General features: G+C 37.1%; 1 non-coding gene across 1 annotated transcript; it reads right to left on the bottom strand.

Moving 5' to 3' along the window:
- Nucleotides 1-260: 260 nt before the first annotated feature.
- Nucleotides 261-367, bottom strand: LOC141723070 (small nucleolar RNA R71). Its single transcript, XR_012576063.1, has one exon. It is a non-coding gene; the product is annotated as a small nucleolar RNA R71 (small nucleolar RNA).
- Between the last annotated feature and the right edge of the window lie 23,843 nt (nt 368-24,210).

The raw sequence follows: 24,210 nt of genomic DNA, 5'->3' as shown, positions 1-24,210 counted from the left end.
AGATGATACAGAACTCAGTTCAGTTTGGGGGTTCTCCTACAAAAGACCCCAACATGCACATCGGGGATTTCATCGAGATATGTGACACTTTCAAGTTCAATGGGGTGACTGAAGATGCTATCAAGCTGCGACTCTTCCCATTCTCTCTGAGGGATAAGGCAAAGTGCTGGTTATATTCTCTACCACCAGGGTCTATCACCAAATGGGAGGATCTTGCTCAAAAATTTCTCACTAAATTCTTTCCTATGGCGAAGACTGCTGCAATCAGGAATGCTCTTACTCAGTTTGCACATCAAACTGGAGAATCTCTGTGTGAGGCTTGAGATCGATATAAGGAGATGCTAAGGAAGTTCCCACACCATGGCATGCCTGATTGGATGATTATAAACTGTTTCTACAATGGTTTGGGTGCACAGTCTAAACCTATACTCGATGCAGCATCTGGTGGAGCCTTATGGGCCAAAAGTTATAATGAAGCTTATGAGTTGATTGAGCTCATGGTAGCTAATGAATACCAGAATCCTACGCAAAGAATGTTACAAGGCAAGGTAGCAGAAATTCTGGAAGTAGATACATCTACTGCTATAACTGCTCAACTTCAAGCTTTGACGATGAAAGTGGACTCTTTGGCTAATTATGGAGTTAATCAAATCACTAGTGTTTGTGAACTTTGTGCGGGGGCACATGAAACTGAGCAGTATGCTATTTCTTGTGAATCAACTTAATTTGTGAGCAACTTTCAGAGATCACAACAGTAAGCGCTAACCACTTATCATCCCAATAACCGCAATCATCCTAACTTCAGTTGGAGGAACAATCAGAATGCAGTGCAACAACTTTATCAGCCATACACAGTAAAGCAGTATAACCCTCCTAGTTTTCAACAACCGCAATATGCTCCTAGGAAACAACTTCAACTTCAGTAGTTACCGCAATCTAATGAAAAAACTGAATTGGAGGAGTTGAGGCTCATGTGCAAGAGCCAAGATGTGTCTATCAAGACCTTGGAGAATCAGATTGGGCAGATTGCTAATGCGTTACTGAATCATCAACCTAGCACGCTTCCAAGCGATACTGAAGTGCCAGGAAAGAAATAAGCTAAGGAGCATGTTAAGGCAATTACATTAAGGTCTGGTAAGGTTGCAAATCCTGAAAAAGCGAATACTCCAGAATCTGAAGTTGAGGATGAAGAAGAAGAAGTGCAGAAGGAAGCATAAGTGGTACCAAGGAAGACTACTGTTGGACACACTCCTCCCGAGGGTAATACAGGGGAGAAACAGATATATCCTCCCCCTCATTTTCCTAAAAGGCTGCAGAAGAAAAAGCTCGATAAGCAGTTTGAGAAGTTTCTGGAGGTGTTCAAGAAACTTCACATCAACATACCTTTCGCTAAAGCTCTTGAACAAATGCCTAGTTATACGAAGTTTATGAAAGGTGCTAGGTCACACAACACTATAGAAGGGGGTTGAATATAGTGTTTATACAATCAAATCGATTTAGAACACAAGTATGTAACAATAATCAAGTTTATTTAATATAATAAGCTCTGTTACAAAGTAGGTTAAACTACTCTCTCAGTGATGAACAATATCACTAAGAGCTGCTAGGTTACAATGAATAATGTTCTCGTTAATGATAACACATATAGTGTAAACCCTAAGCTGTGTTTATATAGTACACAGTTACAAGATATCTTCTAATTGATATTGAATATAATTCTTCTCCTAAAATATATCAATCAGATATTATCTTCTACAAGTCTTCTAGATGTCCAACTCTTCATGCATATCTTCTTTTGTTTTAGTCCAGATCCTCTCCTGTAAATCAGCCGCATTCCTTATCTGATGTACCCGCACTTAAGTCCTGATATAAATCCTGACGGCCTTAAGTTCTGATATAAGTTCTGATTTCCAGTAAGTCCTGATATTAAGTTCTGAAACTAAACACAACAGATTAGACATGACATCTCAAATATATCTAACAGTCTCCCCCAACTTGTAAATTATGAAAAATATACAAGTTAATAGATTTGATGATGTCAAAAATATTAAAGTACAAATGCAATGAGAGTTTATTTAGACAACTAACTACAACTTACAGTCCTTGTAACTTTTACCAATCTTTCTGAGTCAATCTGAATCCAAAGTGATTCTTGACAAAATTTGATATCAACTTCTCTTTTGCATTCCTCGGGACTTGAGCTAATGTAGCCTTGACTTGCATCATTTCTTCATCTTGACTTCCAATCTGGTAGATTGCAGTCTTAAGTGCTGAGATTTGATTTCTTTCTAATCCATCACCAAGTCTGATTACTCTTGGGTGAGATGAGTCTTCATTATAGCACAAGCATTTCTCTTTCAGAATAACTTCAAGTTTAGCAGAATTCTTCTTTATTGGAATTTCACTTCCATCATCTTCAACTATATTTGGAATAAATTCTGTAACCCTTGATCCAGAGATTCTGGCTTTATCTCTTATAGTCCTCATGATGAAATTTGACCATCTTCTGGTAATCTCAGACTTTATCTCCAAAAGATAATGAAAGAATTGAAGTTCTTTTAGAGATTTGTTCAGCACATCTGATTCTGACATTTTGTATGTTCTTCCATCTTCAAGAAATAGAATTAGTTTTTCTTTGACATTACTCTTATCATGAGCATCCGGTACCACTTGAACAGATATAACCTTGTCAAGGTGTTTCTGTGTAACTTCCTCAAGTGGTTTGTCAGTTAGCAAAAATGGATCTCTAGTAAGTACTTCAACTCCTATCTTGATCTTGGCTTCTTCAGAACCTAATCCAGCTCTGTCTCTTGCTTCTCCGGCTTTCAATCCAACATTCATGAAATCAGATATCAGCTGGATTTCTTAGGATTTGATGGATTAACATTCTTCCATAGGAGTTTTCTCTTATCAATAAATGTTAATATATTCAAATCAACTTGAGCATTGTCAGAGGTTGATGTCTTGATGAATTGATCAGGATTTTCTATTTCTTCTATAGCTTGTTGTTCTTCACTCTGAACAACTTGAGCTATATCAGAGGTTGTCTTAGATTCTTCTGTTATCTTCCTTCTTTTCAGAGTTTCAACAGTTTCATCTTCAGCAGCTGTATCATCAAAAACTTGAACCATTTTATACACTGGTTCCATCAGGATTTGAGGAATCTTTATCTCCTGTGTCTTTGTTGGTTTATCAATCTTTCCTTTCCCTTTTGCCTTGGGATCAATTTCAACTTGTGATCTTGTCTTGGGCTTTGAAGCCTCAGAAATTGACCTTTCCTTGATCACAATGCCTTTTACCTTAGGCCTTGGAGGTTTCTTTGCATTAGAAGCTTTAGATTTAAGATTTGTCTTCTCAGTTGGAAATCTAGCTTCTTCCTCCTTTAGAGTCTCTAAATCCATTCCAGGATTATGCTTGAGAAATAATCTTCTAGCAATCTCTTCATCAAGTGTCTGAATCTTGGGATCCTTATAATAGACAGTAGTCTCCCTTCCCTTAAGCTTCAGAGTTTATAAAAACTTCTGAGAGTCTTCACTTTCATCTTGAATCAGAACATCAGAACTTGATATCAGATTTTGATTATCAGAACTTGCTATCAGTTTTGAGCATTCACAGCTTTAGAAATTATATTCTTCTATGTAGAAGATTTGCTAGAATCAGGATTTAGTTTTTGTGAAGAAACTTTGCTGCTTTTTCCTAGACCTTGACCTTTTCCCTTGTTAGGGTTTCCCTGGTCATCTTCTTTATCAGCCTTCTTCTTCAGTACTTGACTAGTTGAGCATTTGGACTTAACTACCTTCTCCCCCTTTTTGGCATCATCTGGTAGGAGTAGAGAGAGAAGAAGTTCCACTGAAGATTGGATTTCATTCAGTTGAGTCTGTTGAGAGGTTTGATTCTGCGGGACCTTAGTTAGTTGGGCCTGTTGCTTTTCTTGAACTTTCTCAATAGCCTCTACTTTTTCATGAATAGGTCTGATAAACCTGTTCTTGTCTAGCTTGAGCATCAGGTCCAGCTTATCAGCATTTTCCTGTAATTTATCAACCTTGGAATGAGTAATGGAGTGTTGACCTTGAAGACTTTTAGTACTGAGAGCTGTGACTTTAAGTTGAGCTTTAAAGTCAGAATTTGTCAACTACTCATCAACTTTTGCAATATGATCTGACAGAACTTTTGAGTTGGGAATGAAGTCAGATTCATTCCACTTCTTGGTCCATTCAACTCCTTTGTGAGTTTCTTCCTCAGGAACAAGAGCTTTTTGTTCAACATATTTCAAAAGTTTGTCCTTTCCAAGAATTGGAGCTGGAGTGTTGACTGGAGCTGACTCTCCAGAAATTGCTAGAAACTCATCATCTTCTGACAATACAAGAGTGTGTGTGGCTGTAGGAGATCCTGGTACAACTTCATCTGTTTCCACATCCAGAATTAGAGTAGTTGGAACTTCAGCATTTAGTGGAGAAACAGGTGGAGTTGTCACTTGTCCTTGTGGTGCTTCCAGAAACAGGACAGATGGAATGTTCAGCCTATGAATATCAATTTCAGGACTTAATCCTGAATCTTCAACTTGAACATTTTCTTTGATAGGAGAGACATGAGGTGTGATCATTGTGTCATGAACAGTGTTTCCAGGTCTTGGAAGGGCTTCAATTACCATAGGTTCTGATGAGATCAGAGATTCCTGATCCCCTTCCTCAGAGTGAGGTTGTGCCATATACCTTCCTGCTCTCATCTTCTTTGATCTTCTAGATGGTGGAGGAGTTGCTTGAGTAGCATCAGAACTTGAAGTTCTTTTCCTTTTTAAAATCCCAGAACCCTCAGCTTCATTTTTCTTCTGAGGAGTTACCTCTTCAACTGCTACCTCCTTCTGAAAAATTTCTTTTTCAGCTTTTATTGTCACAGGTTTTCGATGCATGAACCTGGACTTGCTCATCTTCATCTGATTCATCTCTAAGAATCATCCTTCTTCTCCTTGGTGGAGATTTAGGAACATATTTTGCTCTTGAAGGTTTGGGTCTAGTTGTTGTAGCAGATTTTATAACTAGAACTTTTTGAGAAGTACCAGAGGTTGGTTGAGAGGATTGTGCTGGTTGGAAATAGGTTTCGATGGTAGGCTGTGGTTGTGGTTGAGAAGATTGAGCTGGTTGAGGATTGGTTGTAGGTGCTGATGGATGTTGAGAGGGTGCAACTTCAAGAAATTGGGCTGTATATGTGTTGGGGTCAGAGTTTACTAAGAACTATTTTACAGAATCAAGAATTTGAAGGGGTCTTAGTATCTCTTTCTTATTATCAGTAGACAACAAGTCTGTGAAGGCCCTTTTAGCAAGTTTAAAAGGTTGAATTGTCTCACTAAAATTTTGGGGCTCATTAGGACAACAAAAACTGTAAATTAATTGACAAAATCTAGAAAAGTACACAGTATTTGGGTCCTCATTCATCCTATCCCCAATAAAACCAAGAATAGAAGTAGCATAATCAAAGTGAGTTGGATTTAGAAGTGCATACCCTATTTGCTGACTCAGAATGGGAATGCCATCAAAGTTGGAGCATTTGTTGGCAAAAGCTCTGGTGATGCAGTCAAAGAAGAAACTCCACTCCCTTCTGATGTGGGGCCTTTTCATTTGTCCCACCTTGGACAAACGTTTCTCATATCCATGATTGGCCATCATACCCTGTAGCAGTGAATCTTCAATCTGAGCATTAAAAGTGTAATTTTTTGGTAAGTGTAGAGCTTGTCAAACAGTAGACAAGGTAACCAGATGCTTATTTTCCCCTGTTGTGAAAGTAATGCTTGGGGAGCCAGCCTCACCACCATCATCATGAACTCCACTCCTCTAAAACTCCAGTATTTGAGTTCCTGAGAGTAATTGTGGTTGGGTCAAAGCATACCCAATCTCACTGCGAGCAAGAAAGTCTTGGATGAAATGAAGATCTGATGAAGCAGCATCCTTGCTGAGAATGGCCATATAGTTATTGGGGACGAACTTGGCTCCATTAAAGATGATGTCCTTGGGTGCCATTTCTATAAGAAATTAAGTGAAAAGTTGTGTGTACGAAAGGTGTTTGATAAAATGCCTGTAAGAAATAGCTTCAGAGAATATTAGAGGGTGAGAGAGAATAAGAGAGATTAGAACATAAGAATAGTAGGTAAAATATTGTAAAATCTTTTAACTCTCTTATTTATACACTCCACATGACAGACAATGGCTATTTTCATGAAGCATAACAGACTTTTACACCTGGCAGCATGGAAACAGTCAAAAAAGTAATGAGTGGGCACGGTAAACGTGCAATAATTATTGCTCACATGCTGTTACCAAAACAAACACGTAACCCATTAACCAAATGATTATCACTGTTTTTATCTCACTTAATTATTTTCTGACAAAATATAACTGTTACAGTAAATACTAAAAATAAGCCAAGTAATTAAATAATGCCACGTAAGCATCAGAGTTTCCATCAGGATTTGCATCAGAACTTGACTATTATCAGAATTTAACGGTTATCAGAACATGGCTTCTATACTCAAAAAGTGAATAACTATATATGTGATTCTTCATACAAATACTGACTGGTTTCTTCAGAGTTTAATCATCAGAAATTTCATAAGAACTTGTCCTCAGAATTTATGCAAATAATACTTAACTGTTTATCAGAAATAACTTAATCACCACAGTAATTTTCATCATTCATATAGAGTGAGAGTGTGTGCATGTGCAAATGATCATATAAAGATTAAAGTCTGATAAACTTCAGATATCTTAGAAATAAGGCATAACTAAGAAAAATGCTTAGAATTTATCTTTAATTTTGAAGTCTACTATAGAATAAATTTATGCAAGAGTCCACCTCAACTGTTTGTGCTTATTTTATGCATCTTTTGACATTCTTTTTACAGTGGCTTCTCAGTGTAAATGAGTCACAACTGCTATCAGAATTTATGCTATTATCAGAGTATTTCTCCAGTTATCAAAAAATGTGAAAAGTCACCAAGAAAAAATTATTTGCTTTTCTAATGAATATAACTTAATACCAGCAATGCACTTGGGTCTTCCCTTTCACATATGTACTCTAGATATCAAAGGAGTACATGACTTCAATTTTTCTTTTCTTTTGTTTTCTTCAGATAAGTGAGGCTTATCAAGCATGTCGTTCATCCTTAAGATTTACTGACATCAGAATTTGACAGATAAGAAACAATAATCTAGTTTGTGACTTAGTAATAAGATACACAAAGTAAATTTGACTAAGATCAAAATCAGAGTTTGCTTGTGTTATGGATTCCGACATAAACAAGTAATTCAAACATGGGATACACAATTTGTTAAAGAATACTAAGTCATCATCTAACAAATAATTCTCATTGGAGTGAATAGTCACATAACATTCAAAACACTATCAAAGTATATAGAATCACATCAGATAACAATTAGTATTTAATATATTACAATTTAAGCACAGATTACATGGAGATAAGACAATCTGTAAACACTGATCAAAAAGTCTGATGCATGAGAACAAAAACTAAATAGATTTTGAGAAAGAACCTGAAACCATTCCAAGTTCATTTACCAGTCTTGTAAAAGTAGCTTCGCATAGTGGTTTTATGAAGATATCTGCTAGTTGTTGATCTGCTGGAACAAAATGCAATTCCACTATACCTTCCATAACATGTTCCCTTATGAAATGGTACCTAATGCTGATGTGCTTTGTCATTGAGTGTTGAACTGGATTACCTGTCATAGCAATAGCACTTTGATTATCACAGTAAATGGGTATTTTAGAATATTCTAACCCATAGTCTAGTAACTGATTCTTCATCCAAAGAATCTGTGCACAACAGCTTCCTACAGCAATATATTCTGCTTCTGCAGTTGATGTGGAAATTGATTTCTGTTTCTTGCTAAACCAAGAAAACAATCTGCCTCCAAGAAATTGGCAGCTTCCACTAGTGCTTTTCCTGTCTATTTTGCATCCTGCAAAATCTGCATCTGAGTAACCTATTAGCTTAAAATCTGATTCCACAGGATACCACAATCCTAGATCAGTTGTACCCTTTAGGTACTTGAAAATTCTTTTCACAGCTATTAGATGAGGTTCTCTTGGATCAGCCTGAAAACTTGCACAAAGACAGGTAGCATACATGATATCAGGTCTACTTGCAGTTAAATAGAGTAAAGAGCCAATCATACCTCTGTAGTTAGTAATATCTATGGATGCTGCAGTATCTTTATCTAACTTGGTTGCAGTGGCCATGGGAGTGGATGCAGTTGAACAGTCTTGTATTTCAAATTTCTTGAGTAGATTTCTGGTGTACTTGGATTGATTTATGAAAGTACCTCCTTCATTTTGCTTGACTTGAAGTCCCAGAAAATAGCTAAGTTCTCCCATAATACTCATTTAATATCTTGACTGCATTCGCTTTGCAAACCTTTCACAGAGTTTGGCATTTTTAGAACCAAAGATGATATCATCAACATATATCTGTACCAAAAGTAAGTCCTTTCCATGATTGAGGTAGAACAGTGTTTTATCAATTGTGCCTCTGGTAAATCCATTTTCCAGAAGGAATTGAGCTAAAGTTTCATACCATGCTCTTGGAGCTTGCTTAAGGCCATAAAGTGCTTTGTCAATCCTGTGGATATGATTTGGAAATTTTGGATCTACAAAGCCTGAAGGTTGTTCAACATATACCTCTTCTTCCAATTCTCCATTGAGAAAAGCACTTTTCACATCCATTTGAAAGACTTTAAACTTCTTGTGAGCAGCATAAGCCAAAAAGATTCTTATGGCTTCCAATCTAGCAACTGGAGCAAATGTTTCATCATAGTCAATACCCTCCTGTTGAGAGTAACCTTTAGCAACCAGCCTTGCTTTGTTTCTTGTAATTATGCCATCACTGTCAGTTTTGTTTCTGAACACCCATTTTGTGCCAATAATGGATCTGTTCTTTGGTCTTGGCACTAGGGTCTAGACTTTATTTCTTTCAAATTCATTTAACTCTTCCTGCATTGCTTGCACCCAATATGCATCTTGAAGAGCTTCTTCCACTTTCTTTGGTTTAGTCTGAGATAGAAAGGAATGATAGAGACATTCATTTGATGTTGCTGTTCTAGTTCTGACATCTGCTTCAGGATCTCCAATTATTAAGTCAGGTGTGTGTGATTTAGTCCACTTCCTTGCAGATGGAAGTTGATCTCTAGAACTAGATCCTCCCCCATGATCCATGCTATCTCCATCAGCATTTTCTGATGCTTCCCCTGAAGTTATGCTATCTAAAATTTCAGAATTTGAGTTGGATCCTTCAGGATTTGAAGAATCAGAGTTTCCAGAATTATCAGAATTTGGCTTATCAAAACTTGATGAATCACAACTTGAAGAGCCAGTGACAGGTTCTGATGCTTCTTGAGAGTCTTGAGATGTGGTAGGATCATTAGCTTGCTCCCCCTGAATAGGTGCATTTTCCTTTAGAGCAGTTACCACAGTTTCAATGACTTCAGAATTTAACCCGTCAGAACTTACAGAATCAGGACTTAGGTCATTAGAATTTACAAAATCAGAATTTACATCTTCATTTTCAAATCTCAGCTCATCATGATCATTGAAATCTGCCAGTCCTGTTATATATTCATCATCAAAAGATACATTGATAGATTCCATGACAACCCTTGTTCTTAAATTGTAGACTCTGAAGGCTTTTGTGGAAAGTAGATATCCAATAAAAATTCCTTCATCAGCTTTTAGATCAAATTTTGACAGTTGTTCAGGATGAGCCTTAAGAACAAAACACTTGCATCCAAATACATGAAAGTATTTTAGATTTGGCTTCTTTTTCTTCATCACCTCATATGGTGTTTTTCCATGCTTTTTTATGAGTGTAGCATTCTGTGTAAAACAAGCAGTCTGCACAGCTTCAGCCCAAAAATAGGTTGGTAGCTTTGCTTCATCAAGCATAGTTCGTGCAGCTTCAATAAGAGTCTTGTTCTTTCTCTCTACAACTTCATTCTGCTGTGGAGTTCCAGGTGCAGAAAATTCCTGCTTTATTCCATGCTCTTTACAGAACTCTTCCATGATTGAATTCTTGAACTCAATGCCATTATCACTTCTTATTATTTTAACAGAATCTTTGACCAACTTATCCAGCTGTCTGACATGATCAGTTAGAGTTGATGCAGTTTCATTCTTCTTGTTCAAGAAATACACCCAAGTGTATCTTGTGAACTCATCCACTATAACCATAGCTGTTGGTGAGACTGCGTAGCTGTATGAACAGTTACGTGATAACTCAACATGATAACAACACTAGAACATGACAGGTTTATAATACTACGTCTACACAAGAAATCAGGAAGAATGAAGACAAGGAAAATACAAAGAATCACAAGATTAGAAGAAAGCCTAAAGTCTATCTACTGGTCATTGAAAGAAGTTCATTAATATGATCATGCCTCAGTGACGAACAAAGGTTAAAGATTTTTAGGGTTTCAGAAATGTTGAAGATTTAGTATACAAGTGCTACCGGAAGATTTTAGTGTATTGGCATTGATTGAAGATAGACAGTGTTCGAAGCATAGGAATCTGAAGAATTGAAGACAAGGTATAGACAGAGGTTAATGAAGACATTGTCTAAAGTACCAGATGGGATTCCAGTGAAAGTACAATTTTTTATTGACAGTCAGTGTACGAAGCAATAAAGTTGAGGCAAGCTTAACAATTTAATCAAGGCTATAATACGAAGACCTGAATCGGGGTTAGTCGTCTGTGAACCAGACCAGTTGCACTAGGCGTCAATAGCTCATGAAAGGAATCTGGGTATTATTTTTAGAAGAATTGTTAAGTTGAGGAACGTACTTGGATTGAACGTTTATCTGTTAAAGTACGAGAAGAGGTGCGCGGGGTATACAGCTAAACAGCTCAGGGGATTGGCGAAACTCAAAGTTTAATTGTTAAATTAAATAAATTATTTAATGGACTTTAATATAATTTATTTAATAAACTTAAAATGATTTATCTTATAAACTTTAAATAAGTTCATTTTATAAATCTAAATTAGTTTATTTATATAAGTTATATTTAAGTTAATCTTATAAATAAATTTAATTACAATTTAAACTTAAAAAGAAAAGAAACAAAAAAATGGAGAAAAAGAAAATACAAAAAGAAAAGGAAAAGGATAAAGAAAACAAAAAAAAAAAGAAAACAAAAAAAGAAAACAAAAAGAATAAAAGAAAAAGAGAAACCAAGGTGACATAATGTTGCCTCAGGTGTTTATTTAAGTTTGGTTTATAAAAGTTAAGTACATTAACATGTACTTGCACAAACCCGTCACCACAGAACTACCTGGTCGCCAGAGAAAAGTTGTCGCCACAAAGCCTCTTTGTTTGGTTAAGTAAAGTAGTGTAGTACTGTAGTCGCCACACAGAACCTGTCGCCACAGAAGCTTCTCTCAACCTCAGTGACACATTTTATTGGATAAAGTCTACACTTTACAGCAGATCTAAATGAGTTCTGTTTATCTTCTTCTCCAACAAAAAAAGAGCTGATAATACAAGAAGCATTGATTTACAGAGAAGCTCAAGTTTTTTGTATATCCGTTTAACTTCTCACCGGAGTAACGTTATAATGCCCGATTTAACTCTTGTATATTCTTAGGGGCATTATAATCGTTACACGGTAATTAAATCCTTGTACAAACAAAAGCTAGATTATTGTATAGGATTTGATTTGTAAATCTTGGTAGTATCTAGGAACTTTGTTGTTCTTAGATTGTAACCGGTAAATTTATTTACCGGAGTGTAGCAACACCTCTCGCGGATTTATATATGAATATACTTTCCCGAATATCTTGTGTTCCTTGTTTTTATCGTTCCAAACACTATTCCTCTCAAGAACACGAAATTACTAACTGAGCACTGAATATTTTATCCGCTAAAGATTTGAAAGAATTTTTAATGTAGTGATTATCGTATTCAAGCCCCCCCTTCTACGATAATCTGGGACCTAACAATTGGTATCAGAGCAGACTGATTGATACACAAATCAGGATCCGTAAAGAAATTTATTTTATTAATTTTTCATTTACATAAAATTTATTTAGTAAATTTGATTTAAAAAATTTAATTTATAAATTTAATTTAAATAAGTTTATTTATGAACTTAATTTAAATAAATTTATTTTATAAATCTAACTAAATTAATTTACTATTTAAATTTTAGTAAATTAAAGTTTTTAATTAAAATATATTTTCGATTAATTCCCTCAGATTTTTTTTCTTCCAGTTTGCTTGAAATGGCTGCCAGTTTTCTTTGTAAATCAGGAATTAGAGGGCTGCCATTTTTTTCTAACAATTGTAAAGGAAATGGGTTTGGCAGCCTCGTAAGGTGCTGTGCACGCGCAGGAATATCACACGCGAAAAACCAACCTCCTCTTTCACACGCGGCACGTTGGAGAGTAATTGCACTCAAGTCAACTGCCTCCTGATCGCCACAGGAGGTTAAGAGGATTGTCTTGTCGCCATACAATTACTCTGTACTCTATCGCCACACACAGAAAATCGGTGCAGTACAGCAGTTGACGAACGGCATCCAACAGGTGTCGCCACAGACGAGTTCAGTTCTTTTTCTAAAAGAACTCTGTTGCGATCACAGTTATACAGGATATCTGAGTCGCCATAGGCATTCCTGATCGCCAAAGAAATAATTGTGCACTTAACAATTTTGTTAAACCTTATTAATTATTTCTGATTTATTTATTTTTTTCATAAAATTTAAAATTCTTAAAATTAATTTTTTCTTAAATAATAATTTACGTTTTATTTTAATTTTTAAGAAAATTCGAAATTCTTGAAAATTAGATTTTACGTAAATATTTATTTTTGATTAATTTATTTTCTAAGAAAATTAAAAATATTGAAAATTTAAATTTTTCTTAAATATTAAATTAATGGTACTCAAGTATTGGTAGACTCAGGATTCCTCCGGGCTTTTAAAGTGGATTTTAATCTTTTGAAGAAAACGAAGACCATGTGTTATTCAGACGGAAAATTCCCGAATACGGAAATTAAAGATAATGGTTTTCTTACTCCAATGGAACTGATTTCAAGACCTACAGACAGAAATTGTGGAACCTCCTCAAAGGCTTACTCCATAGGATACCACTGGGTTTTCAGACGCAGGAATTGAATGAAATTTCTACGGGTACAGTTTTTATCGGAGATTTGAAGACAACTCTATGATTCTAGGTTATACAGTCACACAGTGGTTTGTACCAATGCTACATTTATCAGGGAATCAATGAGATCAAAGATATAGGAATTGTGGAGGTCAGAGAGAATAGTGAGGACAGACAAATATTTCAGTTACATGCATTAAGGTTGGAACCTCGGGACAGAATGTAAGAGTTACTGTAGCTAAATCAAAGGAAGCTCAGGTAGAAGTACTTGAGGGACTGGACGTCAGGGCAGTGTTTCACTTGTCAGGAAAGTTTAGTCGCATCAGATTCACAAGGAGTACATAAGCTATATCCAAGGATCAAGCATTTCTATTCTAAAGCAGAGACTCTTACACATTCAGTTCAAGATGTGATTACAAGACTGAGATTGGGACAAATACAAGATTTGATAGCTACAGTTATGACAAGACATATGTGTCAAGTAACTATCAGGGGTTTTACTACAACAGAACAAGAAGCTTGACAAACAAGGATGAGTAGGGATTCAGTTGAAGAGTTGAGACAAAGGTGGAATGTTTTCTTAGGGAAGCAGCCAGTCAAAACTTATAGTACACGGGAAAGAGTTGGGATGGATCAGATGACGAGAATAATGAATATATTGCTTTCACAGCAATCTCCGAAGATGGTCTAACTCACATATCTCAGGTTTCAATTTCTTGAACCATTGCAATATTTTGTTTTCAATATTCAACGCATGATAAGATCTTAGTGTTTAAATGTTTAACACTCGCACAAGCATGATAGCATCACACATATATAATGCTGAACTAGTTCACTAGATTGTTTTTCTGGTAACTAGGATTGATGTTTAACTTGTGCATGTTACTTTAGATGATCTTAAATGTGTGTTTGAATATTTGTTGAACGTGATTAATTGCTTTAGTAAGATATATGTTTTCCAACATATAAGACCTTTGTTTATGCTTATCTCCTGTATCCTATTACATTGTGATTTATTCATTTGATCTGAATTGTTTGTTAAGATGTATTAGTTTATAATTGGATTAAGATAGTTAGATGAGATACATCAATAGGATTGGACTAGATAGAATTAATGATTTATTTGTTAATTCTGTTTGTTCCATATCATGCATGTCTTGCTTAATTCTTATGTGTAATGTTTCTAAATGAATGCCATGTATTCTTATTACAATGCTTGCTTATTCTTTATGCCATGAATGCATCTCTTAGTACTTGCATTAATTATAGAAAAAGCATGTTTAGGATTATAATAGGGCAAAGAATGTTAGTCCTCCTTATGTAAGGTTAGAATCATTTTTCCCCTAGCATAGAGACAGATTTGTCAAGGGTATCAAAATGGAGAAAATGGTTAGTCAAAGATAAGAATTAGCATGATAAGGTTGCAGCTGTTGTTATCTCTGTTTATAATAATATCTCTAATCCATCTGGACCCAAACTGATAAGTTGGGTACCAAGAACTGTTAATCCATTTGTGAGTGCAGGACATAACAGGTTAATTGATTCATATGTATTCTTGGTAATTCATACTCAAGGTGTATGATCAAAGAAAGAGCCTCACAATCAAATGTGTTCAAGAAACTTCACATCAACATACCTTTCGCTGAAGCTCTTGAACAAATGCCTAGTTATGCGAAGTTTATGAAAGGTGTTAGGTCACACAACACTATAGAAGGGGGTTGAATATAGTGTTTATACAATCAAATCGATTTAGAACACAAGTATGTAACAGTAATCAAGTTTATTCAATATAATAAGCTCTGTTACAAAGTAGGTTAAACTACTCTCTCAGTGATGAACAATATCACTAAGAGCTGCTAGGTTACAATGAATAATGTTCTCGTTAATGATAACATATAGTGTAAACCCTAAGCTATGTTTATATAGTACACAGTTACAAGATATCTTCTAATTGATATTAAATATAATTCTGTCTCCTAAAATATATCGATCAGATATTATCTTCTACAAGTCTTCTAGCTGTCCAACTCTTCATGCATATCTTCTTTTGTTTTATTCCAGATCTTCTCCTGTAAATCAGCCGCATTCCTTATCTGAAGTACCCATACTTAAGTCCTGATATAAATCCTGATGGCCTTAAGTTCTGATATAAGTTCTGACTTCAGTAAGTTCTGATTTCCAGTAAGTCATGATATTAAGTTCTGAAACTAAACACAATAGATTAGACATGACATCTCAAATATATATAACAAAAAGTATTCTCTATCAGAAGGTGAAGCTTGATGACAATGTTGCTCTCACGGAGGAATGCAGTGTTGTGCTACAACAAAAGTTGCCTCCGAAGCTTAAAGATCCTGGAAGCTTCACTATTTCATGCACCATTGGAAAGGTGTAATTATACAAATGCTTATATGACTTGGGAGCTAGCATCAATCTGATGCCTTTGTTAATCTTCAAGAAGTTGGACTTGCCGGATCCAAAGCCTACTTATATGACTTTGCAGTTGGCCGATCGTTCTATTACTTATCCACGTGGTGAGGATGTTTTGTTCAAGGTGGATAAAATCATCTTTCCTGCTGATTTTGTAATTCTTTATTTCTAGGATGATAAGAAGATTCCCATAATCTTGGGAAGACCTTTCTTGGCGACTGGCCGAACCTTGATTGATGTGCAGAAAGGTGAGCTCACCATGCGAGTGTTGGATCAGGATGTAACTTTTAATGTGTTCAATGCGATGAAGTTACCTACGGAAAATGAGGAGTGGTTATAGGTGGATTTGGTTGATTTTATGGTTACCTCAGAACTTGATCAATTGCTAAGGTCTGATGTCTTAGAAAAGGCCTTGTCGGGGAATTCTGAGAGTGAAGATGATGAGAAGTTACAATTTCTGAATGCTTCTTCCTGGAAGAGGAAGAAGGATATGCCATTTTAATTTCTTGAAATGGAGGAGCTGAATAAAGCTCCTAAGCGCCTCAAGCCATCTTAAGTGGCTAGATGCAGGGATCATCTATCTCATTTCTGACATTTCTTGGGTGAGTCCAGTTCAGTGTGTACCAAAGAAAGGAGCTATCATAATCGTTACTAATGAGAAGAATGAGATCATTCATACTCGAACAGTCACGGGGTGGAGAGTTTGCATGGATAACAGGGAGCTGAACAAGGCCACGAGAAAAGATCACTTCCCTCTGCCATTTATTGATCAAATGCTTGACAAATTGGTTGGGCATGGGTATTACTATCTTCTGGATGGCTATTCGGGCTATAATCAAATTTGAATTGCTCCAAAAGATCAGGAGAAGACTACTTTCACTTGTCAATTTGGTACTTTTGCCTTTAGAATGGTTTCGTTTGGTTTATGTGGAGCACCAGCCACATTTCAGAGATGCATGATGGCTATCTTCTCTAACATGATTGGTCATAATGTGGAAGTGTTTATGGATGATTTCTCTGTGTTTGGAGATTTATTTGATGAGTGCTTGCAGAATCTAGGAGACATTCTGAAGAGGTGTGTTGAGACTAATCTGGTTCTCAATTGGGAGAAATGTCACTTTATGGTGTGATAGGACATTATTCTTGGGCACAAGGTCTCTATTAAGGGTCTTGAGGTGGACAAAGCCAAAGTGGGGGTCATCGAAAATCTTCCCCCACCAATTTCTGTTAAGGGAGTTCGCAGTTTTCTTGGTCATGCGGGCTTTATAGGCGGTTCATCAAGGACTTCTCAAAAATTTCTAAACCTTTGTGCAATCTTCTGGAGAAAGATGTCCTGTTCAAGTTTGATGATGAGTGCCTAGCTGCTTTTGAGTTCTTGAAAAAGAGTTTAATCACGACACCTGTCATAACTGCACCTGATTGGTCTGAACCGTTTAAAATGATGTTCTATGCAAGTGACTATGCAGTTGGAGCAGTTCTTGGGCAGAGAAAGAACAACATATTTCATGTGGTCTACTATTCTAGTAAGACCCTATATGGTGCTCAACTGAATTATACTACTACGGAGAAAGAACTTTTGGCTATTGTCTATGGTTTTGAGAAATTTCGATCTTATCTGCTTGGGACGAAGGTGAAAGTTTTCACTGATCACGCTGCAATTCGATATCTCGTCTCGAAAAAGGACTTAAAGCCTAGATTGATTAGATGGGTTCTTTTGCTTCAGTAATTTGAGTTGGAGATCAAGGACATAAAAGGTACTGAGAATCAAGTCGCTGATCAGCTCTCTCGTTTAGAGGATCCAAGTGCAACTTCACTGGATAAGACATAAAAAATGAGTCTTTTCCCGATGAGCAGCTGTTTGGAGTGCAAGAGGAAGAACCGTGGTTTGCAGACATTGTAAACTACCTTTTGAGTAATATCATGCCTCTCGACTTGTCGTACACTCAAAGGAAGAAGTTTCTGCATGAAGTAAAGTGGTATATGTGGGTTGAGCCGTTTCTTTTTTGACAAGGAGCTGACCAAATCATCAGGATATGTATTCCTTACAGCGAAACCGGGGGGATCTTGCGAGATTTCCACTCAACGGCTTATGGAGGACATTATGGTGGAGAAAAGACAGCAGCTCGTATTCTTCAAGCAGGTTTCTTTTGGCCGACTTTGTTTAAAGATGCTCATTAGGTCATTTTGAAATGTGATCGATGTCACGTGTGGGTAATATGTCCAAGAGGAATGAAATGCCTCTTAATGTGCTTCTCGAGGTTGAAGTCTTCGATGTTTGGGGAATTGACTTCATGGGGCCATTTGTCTCATCTTGTAACAATCATTATATCTTGTTGGCGGTCGATTATGTCTCGAAATGGGTTGAAGTCAAAGCGTTGCCAACAAATGATGCGAAGATGGTGCTTAATTTTCTTCATAAGTAGATATTCACAAGATTTGGAACTCCAAGAGTCATAATCAGTGATGAGGGGTCGCATTTTTGCAATCGCAAGTTCACTGCCAGGATGCGAAGGTATAATGTGAATCATCGCATTACTACAGCTTATCATCCTCAGACGAATGGTCAAGCTGAGGTATCTAATAGAGAGATCAAGCATATTTTAGAGAAAGTTGTGTGTCCATCGAGAAAAGTTTGGTCTTTGAAACTTGATGAAGCTGTTTGGGCGTATAGAACAGCATACAAGACTCCATTGGGAATGTCGCCATTTTATTTGGTTTATGGTAAGGGGTGTCATTTGCCGGTGGAGCTCGAGCATAAAGCATATTGGGCTTTGAAGAAGTTGAATCTTGATTTGGATGCAGCTGGAAAGAAGAGGATGCTTCAATTAAATGAACTCGACGAGTTTCGGCTTCAAGCGTATAAAAATAACAAAATGTATAAGGAGAAATTCAAGAGATGGCACGATAGGGGTCTAGTGCTCAAATCATTTGTGCTGGTACAATGAGTTTTTTTGTTTAACTCTCGTCTCCGTCTTTTTCTTGGGAAGTTGAAGTCAAGGTGGTCAAGGCTGTTTGTTGTCAAAACTGTGTTTCCACATGGAGCGGTGGAAATTTTTAAGAATGATCCGGGCCAAACATTCAAGGTAAATGGTCAGAGGTTGAAGCATTACTATGGTGACACGATAAACTGCGAGGTGGTTAGTGCTGTTTTATTGTCCGTTTGATCTGGCATTTCTACGTCAAGCTAACGATGTAAAGTAAGCACTTCTTGAGAGGCAACCCAAGTTTGTTGTACATAAGCAGTTAGAGGAAGAAGAAAGAAAGGAGAAAAGCACAAAAAATCAAAAATAAAAATTTTCGGGGCCAACTACAGTAGCACGACACACCCGTGCTGAGGAAACGGGGCGGCCGCGCCACTTTTCCAGAAACAGAGCGCGCCCGCGCTGCCTGGCGGGGCGGCCGTGCTGAAAAGGCAGAAGCACGGCGCGCCCATGCTGAGGTCACGTGCGACCGCACTGACCCCTGAATCCGAAAAAAAAGATAAAAGCTGGGAAAAGAGAAATCGGGGACATATTCCAAAAATCAATTTATACCCGAATTTTACTCTTCCACGTCCCAAATTTCCCTTTCCAAATCAAACCCATTATTCCCACTATTCCCATAATCAATTCCCACTTCTATTCCATATCTAATTCTCTTCCAACCTCTAATATATACACACACTTATACATAAACTTCTCCATCACTTCTCAAATTCTCAAACACAATTCTCTCTCAATACTTATCTTTTATTCTCTCTTATTCAATCCCAATAGCACCCAAAAGATAGCAAACTCAAGTAAGCAGCAACACCACTGATTCTTTGAGTGCAGATGGTGTGAGGCCAAGGTTTTTAACTCCCGAGGATAAAGCGGAGTGTACGAGGCTTCTTTCGAAGCCTATAGCCAAGGAGTGTGATTTTCTGCCATTAGGAAAAGATGGTAAGTTATTGGAGACGATCTTGGAGAGGGGCTGGGTTGCTTTTTGCGAGGCACCCACTGCTGTGCCCATGAGTGTGGTTCGTGAGTTTTATGCTAATGCGAAGGCGGAGAAGAATGGTTTCACTGTGGTTCAAGGGATGATGATGGAGTACAGTGCTGAGGCAATAAGGAGGGTGATTGAGCAGCCCGCGAGAAAGCCCGGTCAGGATATTTGGAACGAGAAGACTCCGGAGGAGTTTGATTTGGATTTGATAGTTGCTACTCTGTGTGTGCCTGAGACTCACTGAAAGTTCAAGAGAGGCACTAGTGATTATTCCACGTTCCCTTTTCGTGCATGAACAGGTTTGCACATGCATGGAATTCTTTTATTTGTGCTAACATCATGCCATATTCTCACGTGCATGATGTTACTGTGGAGCTTACACAATTATTATGGGGTATTCTACAAGGCGACTATGTGGACCTTGGTATGGTTATTCACCAAGGGATTCTGAGATTTTTGCGAGGGAGTACTACAGGTTCTATACCCTATGCGTCCATTGTGACGAAGTTGTGTGTGGCAGTTGGTGTTCGTTGGGCCGCACATGAGCAGCTTCAGCTGCCTAGACTATTGATAGTTCGACATTATTGAGTATGATGGAGTGGTACGGTGGTAAGCCCGATCCTAAGGGGCTTGGTTATTCATATGATCTTCTTCCGGGAACGTCCAGCTGATCAGACATTTGTTGGTGGGTCGAAGCATGCTCGTAAGGCGGCATGGAGAGCTCAGTTGGGTGAGGAAGTAGAGTCGTCCCAGTCATAACAACCATCGTAGCAGCAGGAGGAAGCAAGAACAAATGTTGGAGTTGGTATGAGCATGGCGCAGTATAGACGTTTAGCGAGGAGGATGGATGTGATGCATGACATCCATAGTCGATTTGCATGTGATCTCACCCCGGTATTAGGGACTGTTTTTAGAGCCATAGGTGTTGACATCCAGTAGCCAGTATTTGGTGAGGACTCCGTGTATCCACCTCCAGACATGCCTGACACTCCACCCATTGGGGGGTGAGGATCCTGATTCCGAGTAGGTATGCCTGATTCCTTATTATTACCTTCACTGAGGATAGTGAAAATTTTAAGTTTGGGGGTAGTAGTTGAAGGAATATATATTGTGTGAGTCGCATATAGTTTGCATATTCATGATATTTTAATTCATATAGTTGCATATTTTCCATGTAGTAGTTTTTTTTATTTTTGTAGTTTTTATGATAGTTTGTTCATATAGTTTCATGCATTTGCATAATAACATGATCCCTTAGATGATTTTTTCGATTGATTTATGATATTGATGCTAGTGAAGTGATATCGTATTTAGTGATATTAAGTCTTATCGAATTGATTTGCATTCTAGAGATAATTATATTTCACTAAGTCTTATAGGTTGCTTAAGAGCTTGTTTATATTTAGAATTAGGATATTCTCTTAATAATAAATAACATGGATATTTAAAAATTGGAGAAAATTGGATATCATTGCTAGTTTTTGTGGCTAGGTGTCAAATGGCTAGTAGCCAGCTCATTTTATATGAGTAGTTTAGGTTTGAGCGAGATGGAGCGAAGCGCACTCGTTCAGAAATTTGTGAAAAAAAAGAGAAAAAAGGAGAAAAAAATATATAAGTGGTATGTATAATTGATCAAGAGTGGGCTCTTTAGTACTCGAGTTATTAAGTTTTTAGGGGACTTTGTGCCTAGTGACCTAAGGCTTTTATAGTCTGGGATCCGCTAATCTAACGCTCGCTAAATGGGTACTATTGTATAAGTCTTTCGTGAAGCTCACTCATTGCACGGTCAAATAAGAATATTCGCGTTGTTTTGTTATGATTGCTTTGATGAGTTGTGAGTCATGATTATTGATCTAGTTGATGGTATATCTGTAAGCATTTACACACACGCACGTCTCTGGTTTGTAGGTTGATTTGTGGGGTTTGATTGATCTTTATGCGAATAACTGCATTTGTTGAGATGTTGCTTGTTGATTGGTTTAGTTATTCTATGAGGATCGGTGCATTCAAATAGTTACATTCATGCATTTTTGTTTCTTATTCTTTGAGTCTGTTTATGCTTGAGGACAAGCATTGATTCAAGTTTGGGGGTATGATGAGTGGCATTTATGACACTTTATAACGCTCCATAAAGCTCTGAATTGGTGTATTTGTACTCAAGATTTTGGATTTTAATGTATTTTCTAGTGTTTTTGTATTTCAGGCATTAATCTGGAATTCAGGTGAATTAGCATTGATTTGATGCTAATATGGTGTTAGGATGGCATCCAAGGAATAAAGGCTCGTGAAGACCAGCTCATTGCAGCAAGAAAAGAAGTCAATTTCAGTTTTTCCAGAAGACCGGCGCGCCCGCGCTGTGCTAGCGCACGGCCATGCTAGAGAAGCCGAATGTCAGCGCGCCCGCGCTAGTGAAGCGCGCGCCCGGGTCGGGATTCCAGATTCCTATTTCAATTAGAAGAGTATTTTTCTGGGCTTTAGGATTAACTGGGTTGCTATTTAAAGACAATAAAAAGACATTTTCATAACAGAGCTTAAGGAGAAGACAAGAAGAAGACCTATAATATAAATCAACGAAGGCGAAGAAGATCTAGTTTATTCTTGTGAATCTTTGTTCTAAGTTGTAATCTTGGATGCTCGTTTCTTGTTTTGTTGAACCTAATACTCTGGATTACGTACTTTGTTTATTATATGGTTTATAAAGACTACGTTTATTATACCATGCTTTCATCGGAACCCACGTTAATGATGAGTCCGATTATGGGCTAATCGTTATCGTGGGGTTCTAGCGGATTTATTTACGGATTTCTTTAGTTAATTTGTTTCGATGCCTTAGTGTATGGTGATTGTATGATAACCTAGTTTTGGTTGTGCTTATTTGTCTTGTGCACGTCGCGAACTTATAAGATAGCGTGTTAATCTTTAATGAAGCGAAAGGTTTTCAAAGGGTCTAGAACTTGTCATGCTAGCATAGGTTCATGTATTTGATATGCATGATGCATAGGTAATTTTACCCATCTTACTTGCCCTATGTAATCACGATAGATAACTTGTGCGTTAAACCATTATGTTGTCAAATTCTATAGATATATAGGGTCTCAATATAATTGGTGTCTATTCAGCTTCTATCTCTTTTGTGGAAGTCTGGTAGTATGGTATTCGTACAATGAAAGTTGGCGTTTATTAGTTTCGTGTTATCTGATTAGTGTCATCACCGTTACATGCTAAGATTAAGAATGAAAAGGCTATTGAATGAAGTATTTAATGAAGTTAGAATCCTATGTTTGTGTTATATATTATTCAACTCTCTTTAGTCTCGTAGTTAATGTTCTCTAGTATAATTTTTAATAGATAATCGTAGTATAATCAAAACCCAAATTGTTATTCGTCTTTGCATTGAATAATAGTCATATCATTGTTGCATAAATGCATAAATCACAAAGTTAAGTGTTATGGATTAAAAACTAAGGTATATAATTGCTGTGTTTATTACTAAGGAACGTGAGCTTCGAGGCTCGATTTGACTGCTCTTGTGTTTCGTGACTCAATCCGCCTTAACAAGATGCCTACGTACCTTGCTGATTGCCACGGATTAAGTCAAAAACGTAGTTCTGATTTGTGGGGTGAGGCCCCTTTTATAGATGTTGGGGATCCCTGAATTGGACTTGGTATAGGAGACTTGGTAGTCAAGTCTTAGAATTAGAATGGACTTTGGAGTCCTAAATGGTAGGAAACTGATTCCTTATCCTTCTAGGTCCATTAGAGGCTAATCTGCAAGGATTTATGTCCTTATTGGGACTCTTCTCAACAGCTGATTTTTCCCTTATTAATTAATTACGAAATTAATTAATATTCAGGGTTTTGGGCCTTCTTTGTTCCATTAGGCCTGATCTGGTCCATCAGGCCTGATCAATGTGTTAACCTTTTTGGTCTGAATGTCATACATCTTCTTATTGGGCCTTATAGCCCAATTCACGTATAATTACGTAATCAGGATTTATTTACTCCCTATCATTTACCCCCAACTTTTGAGAAACAGTGACTCGGTTTTGCAGAAGTTAAGTTTACTTGTTCCCTTACAGGGTATCATTTTTGCGTAAACTGTGGAGCGACCTACACATTTACAACAATTTTCTTTCATCCCTATTATTTAGGAATTATCTTAATTTCCCGGAATTTTTCCTGAATTCTGGGATTTTTCCCTTATTTTTCTGGATTTTTCCTTATTTTTCTGGATTTTTCCTTATTTTTCTAGATTTTTCCTAATTTTTTGGCTTAAAATCGATCAGGATTCATACCAAATCGACCAGGATCCTGATCAAACTTACTGTGATATTGTCATTCTGGTCAATTGAATCTTCGATCAGGATTCCTGATCGATTTCGATTAGGATCCTGATCGAACTAGCTCAGAAAACAACACTCTAATCGATAGAATCTTCGATCAGGATTTATGCAGAATCGATCAGGATTCCTGATCGATTTCGATCAGGATTCCTGATCGATTTCGATCAGGATTCTAATCGAACTTAGTGGACTTTTACCCTTCTAATCGAATAAAAATTCGATCAGGGTTCTTCTCTTTGTCGATCAGGACTCTGATCGAACTAAATGGCTTTTTACCCTTTAAATTGAATGAAATTTTGATCAGGA

The sequence above is a fragment of the Apium graveolens genome, chromosome 4 (assembly GCF_009905375.1).
Source record: "Apium graveolens cultivar Ventura chromosome 4, ASM990537v1, whole genome shotgun sequence".
Classification (NCBI taxonomy): Eukaryota; Viridiplantae; Streptophyta; class Magnoliopsida; order Apiales; family Apiaceae; genus Apium; species Apium graveolens.
Note: the sequence above shows the minus strand (reverse complement) of the source record. Positions and strands in the feature narration are given on the sequence as shown.